Raw genomic sequence first — 14444 nt, 5'->3', positions numbered from 1 at the left:
CTCAGTGTTCCTCTGTTGTCTGTAGTTCTTTGTTGAGGCCTCTAGCTTTTCCCTCTTCCATGTTAACATGCCTGTTGGTGTCACCCCTGTTCAGGTCATATTTAGGCAGTCATGTTGATGAGACTTCATGGGTGTAGCTTCTCTGACATTTCTAGGAGACAAAATCTCACATTAAACTTCCTGTTCCTCTGGCTCTTACAATCTTACCCCACCCCCGTTTCCGAAATGATATCTAAGCCTTGGGTGCAGGAGTTGTGCTGTAGATGAATCAGTTGGAATGGAACTCCACAGCTTTGAATTTTGATCAGTTGTCTGCAATGGTCTCCATTTGTTGCAAAGGGGATTTTCCTTGATGAGAGGTGAGGACTACACTTATCTATGGGTGTGGGGACAAATATTTAGAGCATAGTTAGGAATTATGCTGGTTTATCAAAGAGATGGTTGATTATTCTCCAAGATCCATGACTTCACTAGCCCTGGGCAGTTGGCTATGTTTCCAGGACCAGGCATGATTTCCTTCTTTTTGAGTAAGCCTTAAGTGCAATTAGAGAGCTGTTGGTTACTGCTAAGGTATACAGGCCACTACTGTACCCTTAGGGTTATTATGCCACACTGGTTGTTGTCGTTTATAAGTGTCTTAGCTGGGTAAGTTATGGTTGCTTCCCTCCCTTGGAAGCTTGAATGGTGCCTTTTAGTACCTGAAAACTAGTCTTCAGGAGGAGGCTTACAGGCAAGAACCAGCTCAGGTCCTCTGGGTCCTGTGTCTGAAGTTCATGGTATCTACAATAGTAGGAACTTACCTTCCATCTATGGTCTTAAACCAAGGGCGACAGTAATAGTCTATAATGTGTACCTTACTTTTTTGAGGCAGAGTTTCTCACTGAACCTGAAGTTTACTGATTTAGCTGGACTAGCTGGCCACTGAACTCCAGCAGTCTGCCTGTCTCTGCTTCCCTGGTGCTAGAGTTACGGGCACGTGTGTCTAGTCTCTTAATGGGAGTTGGGGATCCAAACTCTGGCCTTCTGGCTTGTGCAGCAAGCACTTAATGACTGATTCATCTCCCCTGCTTTTGGACAGAGTATCTCTTTTTTAACTATAGCAAATACCTTTGGAGTTCAGGACAGCCTAACATATTTCTGTACCTATGTCCGAAGTTGGTAAACGTTAGACTTCTCTCTATGGCTTCTAAGTCTTCAGGTGGCATCTCTAAGACCTCTTGAGTCTGATAAAGCAAACTGTAAAATTAGCCAACTTTGAAGCACTTTCAAAACTAGTTAGTAGCTCTTCCGAGTTGTGTGGAGCTGTTCTAATGCTTACATGTTTGTTAAAAAACACAGGCATGGCGTTTGCTAATCATAAGATGCAACCCTAGGTTGGGAAACCCTTCAGTATACCTACTCACTGTTAAAACCAGTAAGTTCCAGCCCCTGGAGATAGAAGAGCCAGCCAGCATTTCTCCACCTCTATCATAGGGTGGGATGCATCTTTTCTGCCAGGGTTTATTCAAAGATCTTCCTATTTGTCCCAGATTCCATCATTGGTACTGAAGGGCCCACTTCGACTCAGGAAGGTAATTCTTGTGGTTTCCTCCCTCCCTTCTTCCCTTCCCTTCTCCCTTTCTTTCCTTTTTTTGGGAGGGTGCATGGGGAAGGTTTGTTTGTTTATTTGTTTTCAAGACAAGGTTTCTCTGTGTAGTTCTGGCTGTCCTGGAACTCACTCTGTAGACCAGGCTGGCCTCGAACTCACAGAGATCCACCTGCTTCTGCTCTCTGAGTGCTGGGAATTAAGGTGTGCATTACCACTGTCCAGCATGGTTTCCTTTCTTATGAAGCATAAAATCAAGCCTTTAAAAAACAAAGCCTGGAAGTTTCACTATTGTCTACAGGGGGTCAACCTAAAATTGATCCTACTACACAATCATTTTCTTGTGTTTACCTTTCCCTAATTAAATATGGGAGGAAGCTTTGCCAACAGATATCAGTGGTTGAAAATGTTCTCAAGAAGATCTTATTGAATGCTTTCCACACAGGCATTGTAGCTGACGACAGAGGCCCTACAGCTTTTTAGAACCCTAGTCTGCTTGAGGCGAAAGGGTTAGCATTTTGCCAATGTTTCAAGTTAAGACACACATTCAAGCCGGGAGGAGTGGTACAGGCCTTTAATGCCAGCACTCAGGAAGCAGAGGTGGGGATCTCTGTGAGTTCAAGGCCAGCCTGGTCTGCATATTGAGTTCTAGGACAGTCAGCCCGAGATATATAGTGAGACATGTCTCAGGAGAAAAAGGAAAAAAAAAAAAAAAGAACATACATTCAACTCTAAGAATAAAAACTATAAGTCACTCTGGGACCTCAAAGAAATAAATTAATTTTTATTCAGTTTTGCAAAATGGCAAACATAGTATATTTAATAAAATAAAATAAGGGGATTCTCCTTGCTTTACAACAGTTCCAAATGGAGTCATGTAAGTGCTCAGAGGCATGGGATATTTCATCACAAAGCTTTGTGCTTAAGCGACCAAGTCTGAAATACACAAATAAGTTCATTTTTAAAAGTTCAAGGTCATGCCAGAGTTTAACACATATCCTGTTTTCTAAGAAAACAAATGCATTATCATCTCCAGTAAGACTTTCTGTGGAAAATTTTTTGGATGCCAGAAGCAAAATTAGGGCAAGGCTGTATTCCATAGCTAAAGGAAACAAGCTGTCCCCAAAAGCAACACAGGCCCACAGAGTTGTTAGAGCATTAGCTTACTGCTGTGCCAAGAGGTTTAAATGGCAATCCTTAAAAATTTAGAATTCCTACTTTCTACATCCCACTCCAAGGACTGAGAGGGCCTCATGCAAGTATTGAAAAGGAAGACACTATGACTAGTAGTGGAGCCACACTGGAGACACATCAAAAGGCTGGGCTCGTGTTTTGCCTGGGTCACTTGTGGGTGCACAGGAGGTACTGTCCATCTCTGGGATATTAGTAATGGTAGTGTCCACAGCAGCCTAGAAATACAGGCAGCAGAATGAGTAACACTGTTTCATTTAAACCATATTTATGTTTCAGAGGAGATGTTATAACTCCCTTTAACCAGAAACTTAAGACCAGAGAAGCCAAGTCCTATGATTTTGTTAGGAATTAGAACATCTGGGTTTTTGAATCTGCATCCGACTAATTGCACTATAGCTGGACTTGGTTAGTGTGGAGGAGAAGTTTCAAATATTAACATAATTAGTGGTCATTTAGAAAATGTGTGAGATGCAGATTCTGATGTAGGTGTACTACTGTGCTGCCCAAGACCCTGTATTTTTCACAAGTTCATGGGTGATACTGTTGCTCCAGGAAGCACATTTTTGACTAGCAGAGTAACAGAAGAGAGAAAGGATGCTTCCTGTCAGAATGTGTGGCCTCATTTCACTCATCTGCAGCACAAGGAGGTTTTAGTAAAACTATATTGAAGGCACACTGCCATTCTAAACCCCAGTGTCCGGGGCCTGCTATGGTCTTAGGAAACTGGAAATGCATGTGGCTCCACATGCATTTGTAACCTGGTCTCTGATGAGATCCTGGCTGATGGCTGTGTCCTTCTGCAGCACCTCTGACAGGTGGGGCCAGCCACCCTCACAAATTATTGTTAAGCTTTAGGCTGAGCTAAAATCATACCGAAGAGTTCAAAGTACTTCTTTACATAAGCGCCTTTAAAGATTATGAATGCAAAAATAGCTTTTTGCAAGACTCTTAGATGGCAGGCTTTCTGTTTAATAACAGAAGTGAGAAGGCCCCCAAACTGTAATATTGCACAATATATCAAAAATACATTAATGTTTCATTTTAAAGTCTTACAGAAATTGAGGTTTTTCTGAGTTACAAAATATACTTCATCACAGATGGTCTGAATGATAAAAAAAAAAAAAAAAACAGCAGACACTGGTGCAGCAAGACTAAAGCATTGCTTTTAGCTGAGCGTGCTGGAAGCCTTTAAGGAAACCTTCCCACATGCAACTTTGCTAGCATTGAGCTGTAAGAGTATGTCCTATGTTCTTCCAAAATCTTAGGCCTGTATGATGCACAACTCTTACAAGGAAGCCTTGTTCAGATGCATTTTCTTATAGCTTCGGATCTACGTGAGAACAGACAGAGATGTCATGAGCAACATTTCTAAACCGAAGCCATGGGGAGGAGGCTCATCTGGTTTGTTAAGGCTATAAGTGGGAAATCGTTTCCTGATGGTGAAACTAAGAACTGCAAGAGGAGCCTCTAATTGAGGGATTTAGAGAGAAGGCGTAAACATATCTATCTGGAATAACCTGATCATGTTTTTGTCTGGACCAATCTAGTTGGGGAAACTGTGAAGTCCATGTTTATTAGCCAAGGCTTCGTTACCTTTCATAGTGGCAGTCAAACCGTTAAAACAGTTGAATCTATTTTTTTTTCTAGTTTATGTAAATAGATATAAAATAGGAAAAAAAAAAAGCTGAGCTTCTCCATTTGAAGTTTTCAAAGGTCTCCTCAGAGTTGCTATAGTTAACACAGGCTGTGTTCTATCTACGTCAGCTGCTGCTTGTCCCATGGCCAGGCATGGTGGCTGACTCCTGTAAAGGCAGAGTGAAGAGGGGGAGGCAAGAGGACTGATGTGAATTCAAGGCCAGCCTGGATTACAAAGCAAGCCCCAGGCTAGTTTAAATTACAAGTGGTCATCTAAAAACAAACAAATACATAGCCCACCCCAGAATTGAGTGACTAAAACTAAAACCTTATTATCTTCCTTGGTCTTGAGGCTTGAGCAGATTTGGCCATGACATTCTTGATAGGACCTTGCAGTTACAATCATTAGACCATCAGAAGGCTTCCCCAGGCTGAACATACAAATACCTCTTTTGCTTCTGAGCCATGTTTTGATGCTCCTGGAGTCTCTCGCCATGCATTTTATCATCCACCACCTTTAGTGTAGTTTAGGATTCTAGAGCAGTTATTTCTGGGTAGTCACACTTCTTACATAACAGCTAAGTTCTACCAGGTAGGAATTGAAATTGCCAGGGCAGAAAACAGCTATGCCAAAGACTCTCACAAGATCACCTTCACTATATTCTGTTGTTGAAGAAATCATGTGGTCCTCTGATTCAAATGGTAGAAAAATTATTATTTCTTATTGCAGTGTTTCCTGAGCCTGATAGTGGGGTAAGATAGATGTTCCTTTGGAATGGTTCTTAAACCCAATGGTTGTACGCTCTGGAGTCATGCTGTTCTTGTGCCAGCAGGTACTGGTACATTGACATATTGATAGTCTATAAACAAATAGGATTTTTGCCAACAATTTTCTCCAAACAGCCTGCACAATCCCTTTTGGCCCTTCAAAAGTCAGTTAGCAAGGAAAGAGTTACCAGCTCTGTGTCCTGAAACTGAAGCATGTAGTATCTTCAGTAAATAGTGTCTTATCATGTAGCTCTGGCATGCAATCAACAGCAATGGCAATTGCCATGGTAACAGCTTATAAGGAAGTAACCCATTCCTGGCACTAGGCTCTTCATTCGATAACCTCATAGCTTCCAGAAGTGCCTTTTGTCCACCTGTGTACATGGCTTCATTTAAACCCTTTAACTGTTGTTTCTACTCTTCCAGATATGTTTAAAATCCATGATATAATCAAGGGTTATTGTTACATAATTGTGATTGGATTTAGAGTCACCTAGGAGGTACACTTCTGGGCATTTCCAGAGAGATTTAACTAAGGAGAACTACTCTGAGGATGGGCACACTATCCCATGGGCTAGGGCCCTTTACTGAATATAAAGGGTGGATCAACAGCATATTCTCTTGATTCTTGACTGTGGATGCAATGTTACTAGACACCTTATGACCTTATTGCCATAGCAAAAGCTACTCTCACCCCCACATCTTCCATGCTGGGATGGACAATACTCCCCAAACATGAGCCCAAATAAAACTTTCCCTCTTTAACTTGCTTTTGTCAGACATTTTATTACAGCAATAAGAAAAGCAACTAGTACAGAAAATTAGTATCAAAGAGTGGGGTCTTTGCTGTAATAAAATGGCGGTGTGGTCTGTAGGCCTTTGGAATTGGTTTGTAGTAGGGATTATGATTTCTAAGCTTTTGGAACTTCTTTGGGGAGAACATAACCAAGTTTAGCCACAGCTGGGCTTCTTCTTGGAGCCAGAGTTGCTGAATGAAAAGCCTTGGCTCTTAGCAGCAGGAGGAACCTTGAGCCAATGTAGCATGAGGTGAGTGAGAGCCTCAGGGCCTCAGGATACAGGGGTCCTGGCTGGTTATGGGAGGCACAGACAGACCAGGACTGTAAAAGCCAGCAGCCAAAGGTGCAGTTTCTGTTTGCTGGCTGTAAGAAGGTCTCTTTTGAAGAGGATTCTGTACCAGCCAGCTATTGTGGAGCTAATAGCTTTTTCCCTTGAGTAAACTGCCTTAGGGGAAGGATACAGTCTGAAAAGTGAAGCTGAGAGCTGAGAATGAAAATTTCAGAGACTATTTTAACTGAATTGTTGCATTCAAGGGAACTGCCAAAAGCTTTTGGTTGTGGGTTTCTTTGTATTTGGAACTTTAAGACTGGTACCAGAACTAAACTATTGAGCTTTTCAGACATAAGAAATGGGATGGACAGGAGTGATTCAATTGCAATGGGATAATTTGGACTTTACTTACACATATAGACTCTATCAACTGTGATGAGTTATGAATTGTGTTGTGTATGCACATTTGCTTTATTAACTGTAGTGATTCACAAACTGTTTTGTGTTAAAAATGAAACTATAGAAATGGAGAAGTTTGGGGTTTTTTGTACCCAGGCTCAAGATGCAGCTTAGAAAATTATAAAGAAAAGGTGGAGTTAATATTCCTCAGTTTCTTTAATTGAATTTTTTTTTCTTGCCCCTTGCATGGATTAATGCTAACTTGTGTTAATGTACTTATGTTTTGTTAGCAAGAAATGCGAAAAGTTCTACTAAGAAATTGCTTTTAGATATTTACTAAAGTTTGTAAAGTGTAAATAGTCCTTTTGAGAATTTGCTTTTGGATGTAAGTTTGTAAGAACTGTAATTATGTACAGTAATATTTATATTAGAATTATGTTAACCTGTTGATATTGATGAGCCAAGACTGCTACAGACATCTTAGACCCATTCAAAAAGGCCATTCCATCTTTATCATCCTCTACTCCTTTACTTGGAGGTATAGCAGCCGTAAGGAGCAGAAGTATTGTTGTGATTATTCCAGTTACTTGCAAGTTCTTAGTGGAAAGCTGATTCAGAGCTGCATAGAGTTAAGCTCTGTACCCTCATTTGAGATTTATATTATTAAGAAGGGGGAATTTTTGGAGGTCCAAATTACTCAGGGTCAGAAAATCTGAGCTTGCTTTACCCAGCAGGGCTGCATAATGGGATGATTGGACCACAGGTATGGTTGCCAGGTGTTTGGAAGGCTTTACCCTTGTCTGTGTGGTGTGCCTTGATATAGCAAGGGGGAGGTCTTTTGCCCCACCCCTTGGCATTGTTATAAAATTAAAAGCCATTTTGAAGAGGCAGCAGGGGCCATTAGGTATTGATCCAGGTCCTCCTGAAGCTATCCTGTGTTTCTGTCTTTCTCTTCTTCACTATCTTTCTATCTAATATATTCTTATCCCTCTCTCCTCCTCATAAGAGCCCTGGGAAAAGTGGGAGCTGGCCTCCCATAGGCCCAGCAGATTCCTATTACTTTACTTTTGATATGCTTGCCAAAAAGGCCTTTATTGGGAGATAGGTCAGCAATTAAATTTTGATGTGGCAGTATATGCTCAGGTTAATGCAACTGCCCAAAAGGCCTGGAATAAGTTTCCATCATTTGGAAGACAGACTGAGGATTTATCAAAGATAAGGCAAGGGCCTGATGAATTGTTTCAGGACTTTATCTCTAGGCTAATGCAGACAGCAGACAGGTTAATTGGGGATTCAGAAGTTAGACTTTTGCTTGTTAAACAGCTCACCTATGAAAATGCTAATGCCACTTGTCCAGCCACTTTGAGACCTTTTAGAAAGAAAGGAAACATCTCTGACTATATTCGACTTTGCGTGGATATAGGGCCCTCGTATAATCAGCGGATAGTCATAGCTGTGGCATTACAGGGAAAAACAGTCAAAGATGCGTAGCTGGAAATTTCTCTAGTCCCGCCTGGCCCCATGTTTCTGTGTTCCTCCAGTCCTGCCCAGCCCTGTGGTCCTGCAGCTACTTATAAAATAATCACTCAGAGGCTTAATTTTAATTGCAAATTCTATTGCCTATTGGTTCAGGAGTCTTGCTAGCTAGCTCTTACAACTTTACTCAACCTTTAACTATTAATCTATGTATCTCCACGTGTTCTGTAGCTTTACCTGCATACAATCACATGTTTCTCCTAGGATGGTGGTTTGGTGTTTCCCTTACTTTCCTTTCTCCTTTCACTGTCTCTCTTGGATTTTCCCACCTGGCTCCATCCTGCCCTGCCATAGCCCAATGCAGCTTTATTTATTAGCCAATGGGAGCAACACATATTTAGAGCACACAGAAAGACATCCCACAGCATTTCCCCTTTTCTGTCTAATCAAAAAGGAAGGTTTTAATTTTAACATAGTAAAATTACATATAATAGAACAGTTATTAAGCAAGAATTACAGTTACAATAACTAGTATATCTGTATTTGTCAAATTTAAAGAAAATATTCTATAATCTATCCTATATTTGTGAGTCTAAAGTTTCATATCTAATTTATCTTTTATCATAACCAATGAAAATTATAATTATCTAGTCTTCAACTACATCTAAGACCCAAAAGGATATAATATTACCTGAGTAAGCAGGAATTGCATTGCAAGCAACTTCCATAATTCTAGAAATGACAGAAACATTTGGCTACCTGGACAGTCATCCAAAGTTCCTCTGTAACATTGGAACATCTATCTTCAGCTTACAGGCCTAGGGTCTCTGGTAGACTTTTTAGTGAAGCAGGAAATTTGAAGTATTTCTTGACAATTGGCAAAGTTCTTCAGTCATTTCTTGTTGAAGAATGTCTGACAGTCTCCTCTATGAAGCAGGAACCTTAAGGACCATCTTGCCCTGTTTTGGCAAAGTTCAGTGGTCATTTTCCTATGAGTCCTGCAGGTCCAGTTTATATAACATACTGTCAAGGAGTCCAGGCAAGAGCAGTTTCTTGCCCAAATGGCTAACTTTTGCCATAAAGAAAGCAAACTCCATATGGAGTTTCTTTGATGCCTATCATCTTCTCTGAAGTAGATTGGTGCTGCCAGGAGCAAATATGTCTCAATATCCAGAAAAGTCAAAGTTCCTAAAACATTTTAAATGCCACATTCTGTAGATCTTTGAAGTGTTTAAAAATTATCTACCTAATTAAAATATATCTATGTATTCCTAGAAAACTAACTAACTAACATGACTATAGGTTTAAAGATTATCATAGATAACTAATTATTTGTAACTATAATTATAATTTTAAATGAATTGCATAAATATAAGACCTTAAACAAGAGTAGAACTATAGATACAATATAACAAAATTAACTTTAAATTTGTATCAATAAACCAAAATCCATAGCAATGTAAAACATTTCAAACAAGTTGTTGCTCTTTAAAAGTAGATTAGATAATCTACCCTTTTATCCTATCATATCTATATCTCCTTTTCCTCTCTAGAAAGAAATTTCATTTATAATCAAACCCCTTTAAATAAAAATAAACATTTATAAATAATATTTGGGGAATTTGAGTGTAGCTTCTCATACTACTTCATGCTGGCTGGGGGCACTGGCAATCTTATGAGAATCCTGAAAAAATTAGGAATTATAGTTAAATCTTGGCTGTAGTAGTCTGTGAGGCTGTATCAACTTTTCAGGGGATCTTGGTTAATCAAACCATATTAGCCTGGAAACAATTCATAGGTTCTCAACTTCTATGGAAACAAAAGCAGAACCTCTATTCCAAAGCAAGATATCCTCAGACACAAATTTTGAAGTCTAAATACCTTTAAAATATACATTTTGGTTTAACTTAGTAGCCTTTACAATCAAATGTCTCTCTCCAGTTAAAAATCCCAAAGACAATATAATAATCTGCAGTTTCCAGATTCTTTGTGTTCTTTACATCTTTACGTGGCTTAACTTTTATATTATTGTTATTGTCTCTTTAAAGACTTTATTTTTTGAAACTATTTATTTCTTTATATATTCCTTTTTTCTCTCTTTCAAGCCTACATACATTTTTACATATATTATAAATCGTTTAGAGTTTTATTTCATCTGAATCTGTCTTATTGTGAATCTGTAATCATTTTTTGACCATTGCTTTAAACTGCAGTGTGGCTAGGACTGAAGCAGCAGCCTTTGCTGCTGATTTCACCCACCTCAGCTCCCCAACATGGCAGAGGTATGCCTACCACCAACTCCAGGAAGCAGTGGGTCTATGCCTCCAACAAGCAGCATGTAGCCCAGAAATTATTATTTTTTTTCTGTATTAGAAAAAGCTAAATCCACCACACAGCATGCTATGTGGCTTGGAGACACCTCTGTGTACTTCTGCAGGAATCTGCCATGCTGTATGTATGTCAAGCCCACAGGCTGTGGCATCTGTGTATCATGGCTTGCCTAAGAGACACAACTAGGAAGCTGCTCTTGGCTCCATTTTAGAACCCTTTTTTGAAGTTTTCTCAGGTTTTGGGTGGAAATTCTTGCCACCATGTTGGGCATCAAACGTTGCTGGAAGTTTCTCTGGGCCCACCTGGCCCTGTGGTCCCTCAGCCACTTATACAATAATCACTCAGAGGCTTAATATCAATTGCAAATTCTATGGCCTATTGGCTCAGGCTTCTTGCTAGCTAGCTCTTACAACTTAACTTAACCTGTAACTTATTAATCTATGTATCATCACATGTTCCATGGCTTTACCTGAATCCCATTACATGTTGCTCTGTAGCACAAATTGTTAGACGGTCTTATTAATAAAAAAACAAACCTGGAGCCAGGTATTGGGGTAAATGCTGAAAGATCAGAGAGACATAACAGGCCACAGCTTCCTCACCTCACTAATTTCTCAGCTGATCCTGTTTCCTCAGACTGGAAGCCTCTGAGTCCTCATCCAAATGGATCTCAGCTGAACTGCTGCTAAAAACCTAAAATCTTAACATGCTCTGGTTCCTGGTCCTCATGCCTTGTATACCTTTCTGTCTCCTGCTATCACTTCCTAGGATTAAAGGCGTGTGTCTCCATGCCTGGCTGTTTCCAGTGTGGCTTTGAACTCACAGAGATCTACATGGATCTCTGCCTCTGGAATGCTAGGATTAAAGGCGTGTGCTACCATTGCATAACCTCTATGTTTAATATTGTGGCTGTTCTGTTCTCTGACTCCAAATAAGTTTATTAAGGTGCACAATATATTGGGGGATACAATATCACAACACTGTTCCTTGGATGGTGTTTTGGCATCTCCCACTACTCCCCTTTCTCCTTTCACTGTCTCTCTTGGATTTTCCCACCTGGCTCCATCCTGCCCTCCCATAGGCCAATGCAGCTTTATTTATTAGCCAATGGAAGCAACACATATTCCCAGCATACAGAAAGATATCCCACAGCAAGATTGTTCTTTACCAGCAAAGAAATTATTGCTCGAGGCAAGGGAGAGCTGTTGGACCACCAGGAAGCTGCTTTGCTTGTGGCCAGATGGGACACCAGGACAAAATATGTCCTGAAAGGGATAAAAGCTTAAGGAACCTGGTTTGTGCCTGAGGTGCAAAAGAGGGAACCATTGGGCTAATAAATGTCTACAGATACCCAGGGGAATCCTCTTCAGGTAAATGGATGGAGGGGCCAGCCCCAGGCCCCAACAGAGTAGATTTTGGGGGTAATTCTGCCGTCTGTCTCCCAGCAAAGATATATATTCAGAAGCTCTTCCGAGCAACCTTAGGCAGTGCTGAACTAGCTCTCAGCTCTTCCCTCTATATGGTTTTGACTCCTGAAATGGGGATGCAGGCCCTTCCTACTGGTGTGTTTAGACCTTTGCCAGAGGCATTGTAGGAATATTTAGGGGAAGAAGTAGTACTACCACGCAGGGAATCTTTGTTGGTCCTGGAGTAATTGACACTGATTATTTTGGAGAAATTAAGGTGACGACTCACTCATCTAAGGGAATTTCTGTAATAAAGACAGGCCAGAGATTTGCACAGTTAATTTTACATCCTCAGGTGCAAACAAGAAATCCAGTTAAAAGGGATAAGAGACAAGAAACTGGATTTGGTTTGCCAGATGCCTGTTGGCTATGAGCCATAGGTCCACAGCATCTACAACTCACTTTGGTTATAAACCAAAATGGTCCTCTTTCTGGTTACATCTTCCTGTTTCACCAGCTAAGGTAATAAATCCATCTTATGAATCTGTAGCTTGTTTGGTAGAAAAAGGCAGGCTTGAATCTAGATGTTACATCAGTAAAGAACCAGTGTGATCAGTGTTCCTTTTATAAAACAGCAAATTGATTGGCTTTTTCAAAATAATGATTCTTGAGCAATTGCCTTTTCTCAGTTTTTAGACCAAATTGATAATCAGTTTCTAGCTGATCAATTGTTACAATTGCCCAAATGCATTCATTTATTTCTTAAGGTTGTGATGAAAGATCTTGTAAGAGATGCTATGCTAGTTTTTACTGCGGGTTCCTCCAATGGGAGGGCTGCTTATGTTATCAGTGGTAAAAGCTACATAGTATAAACAACCCCAGCTTCAGTACAGATAGTAGAATTAAAAGCGGTGACTATGATTTTTCAGTTTCTTGTAGATAGTTACTTTAATTTATATACAGATAGTCAATATATTTATAGGGCACTTCAAGTCATAGAAACTGTTGCATACATTGGAATAATAACAGTCAGGTTAGGATGCTGTTTCAACAAATTCAAGATGCTATTCAGCCAGTGTGGAGAATTCTCAAAAAGCTAAAAGTAGATCTACCATATAACTTTCTAAACCACTCCTTAGCATATGCTAAAGGACTTGACATCCTATTCCACAGATTCCTGCTCAGCCATGTTCATTGCTGATCTAGTCGCAACACGTAGGAAATGGAAACAATCTAAATGCCCTTCAATTGAGGAATGGATGATGAAAATGTGGTAGGAATACACAATGAAATCCTGTCCCACTGTAAAGGAAAAGGAAATCCTGAAATTTGCAGGTTACTGGATGGATATAGTATACTGAGTGAGGTAACCCAGATCCAGGAAGTCAGGCACCATATACTCTTTCTTATTTGTGGATCCTAGTTATGAATCTTTAGATGTGAATATATAACTTGGAGTAACTGCAGAAACCAGGGAAGCAGAATGGAACCATGGGGAAGACAGGAAGAGTGGCATCGAGGAGGATATTAGAACACAGGTGTGATGAAGGGAAAATGTGAAAATGTGAGGAGTTTATCCCAGGGTGGGGAAGAGCAGGCAGAATAGAGAGAGGAGGGGGGAGAGAGGATGCTAAGGATGACGTAAGAAGCCACAGCAAAACATACTAATTTATTTTTACTTAAAAATATCCATATAATATATAAAAGTGTATGTTATACAAATAATTTAAAGGAAGTTACATCATTTGGGGTGATAATGCTCCCCCACCAAGAGCCATAGACTAGCTAACAAAAACCTCAGTACTAGACACAGGAAACCTTCTCCTAAGTTGTTGGTTAGGGAAGTCCAATAGACACCCCCAAAACAATACAGGCTGTTGCCACTGCTCTGTAATTCCAGCACTTGGGTGGGAGAGGTGAAGGATCATTGTAATTTCAAAGCCAGCTTGGTCTACATTGCAAAATCCAGGGCAGCCAGGGATACATGGTGATGTATATGCTTAAACAAAGACAAAATATAATACATTATTATATAAAACAAAAAATAATATATTTGGGCATCACAGTGTGAACTTCTTCATGGTCAACCTGACTGGATTAAGACTCACCTTTGGACATGACTGTGAGGGTGTGTCCAAAGAGGATTAACTGAGGAGGAAGATCTGTTGTGGAATATTATTCTAAGATGTGTTACTTTTGTTTATGTTGCATTTGTTTAACTCTGTGAAGCTGTGTTACTGTGCCTGTCTAAAACACCTGATGGTCTAATAAAGAACTGTCCAGTAGCAAGACAGGAGAAGGATAGGTGGGACTGGCAGGCAGAGAGAATATATAGAGGGAGAAATTTGGGAGAAAGAGATCTAGCAGCCAGAGAAGGAGGAGGACTCCAGGGGCCAGCCACCCAGCTACACAGTGAGCCACAGAGTAAGAGTAAGATTTACTTACTTACTAAGTAAGAAGTAAAAGAATGGGAAAAGGCCAGAGGCAAAAGGTAGACAGGATAAGTCAAGAAAAGCTGTCTAGAAACTAAGCCAAGCTAAGGCTGGTCATTCACAAGTAATAATAAGCTTCTGTATGTGAAT

The sequence above is a fragment of the Onychomys torridus genome, chromosome 10 (assembly GCF_903995425.1).
Source record: "Onychomys torridus chromosome 10, mOncTor1.1, whole genome shotgun sequence".
In the NCBI taxonomy this organism is placed as follows: domain Eukaryota; kingdom Metazoa; phylum Chordata; class Mammalia; order Rodentia; family Cricetidae; genus Onychomys; species Onychomys torridus.
This window is presented reverse-complemented; position numbering follows the sequence as displayed.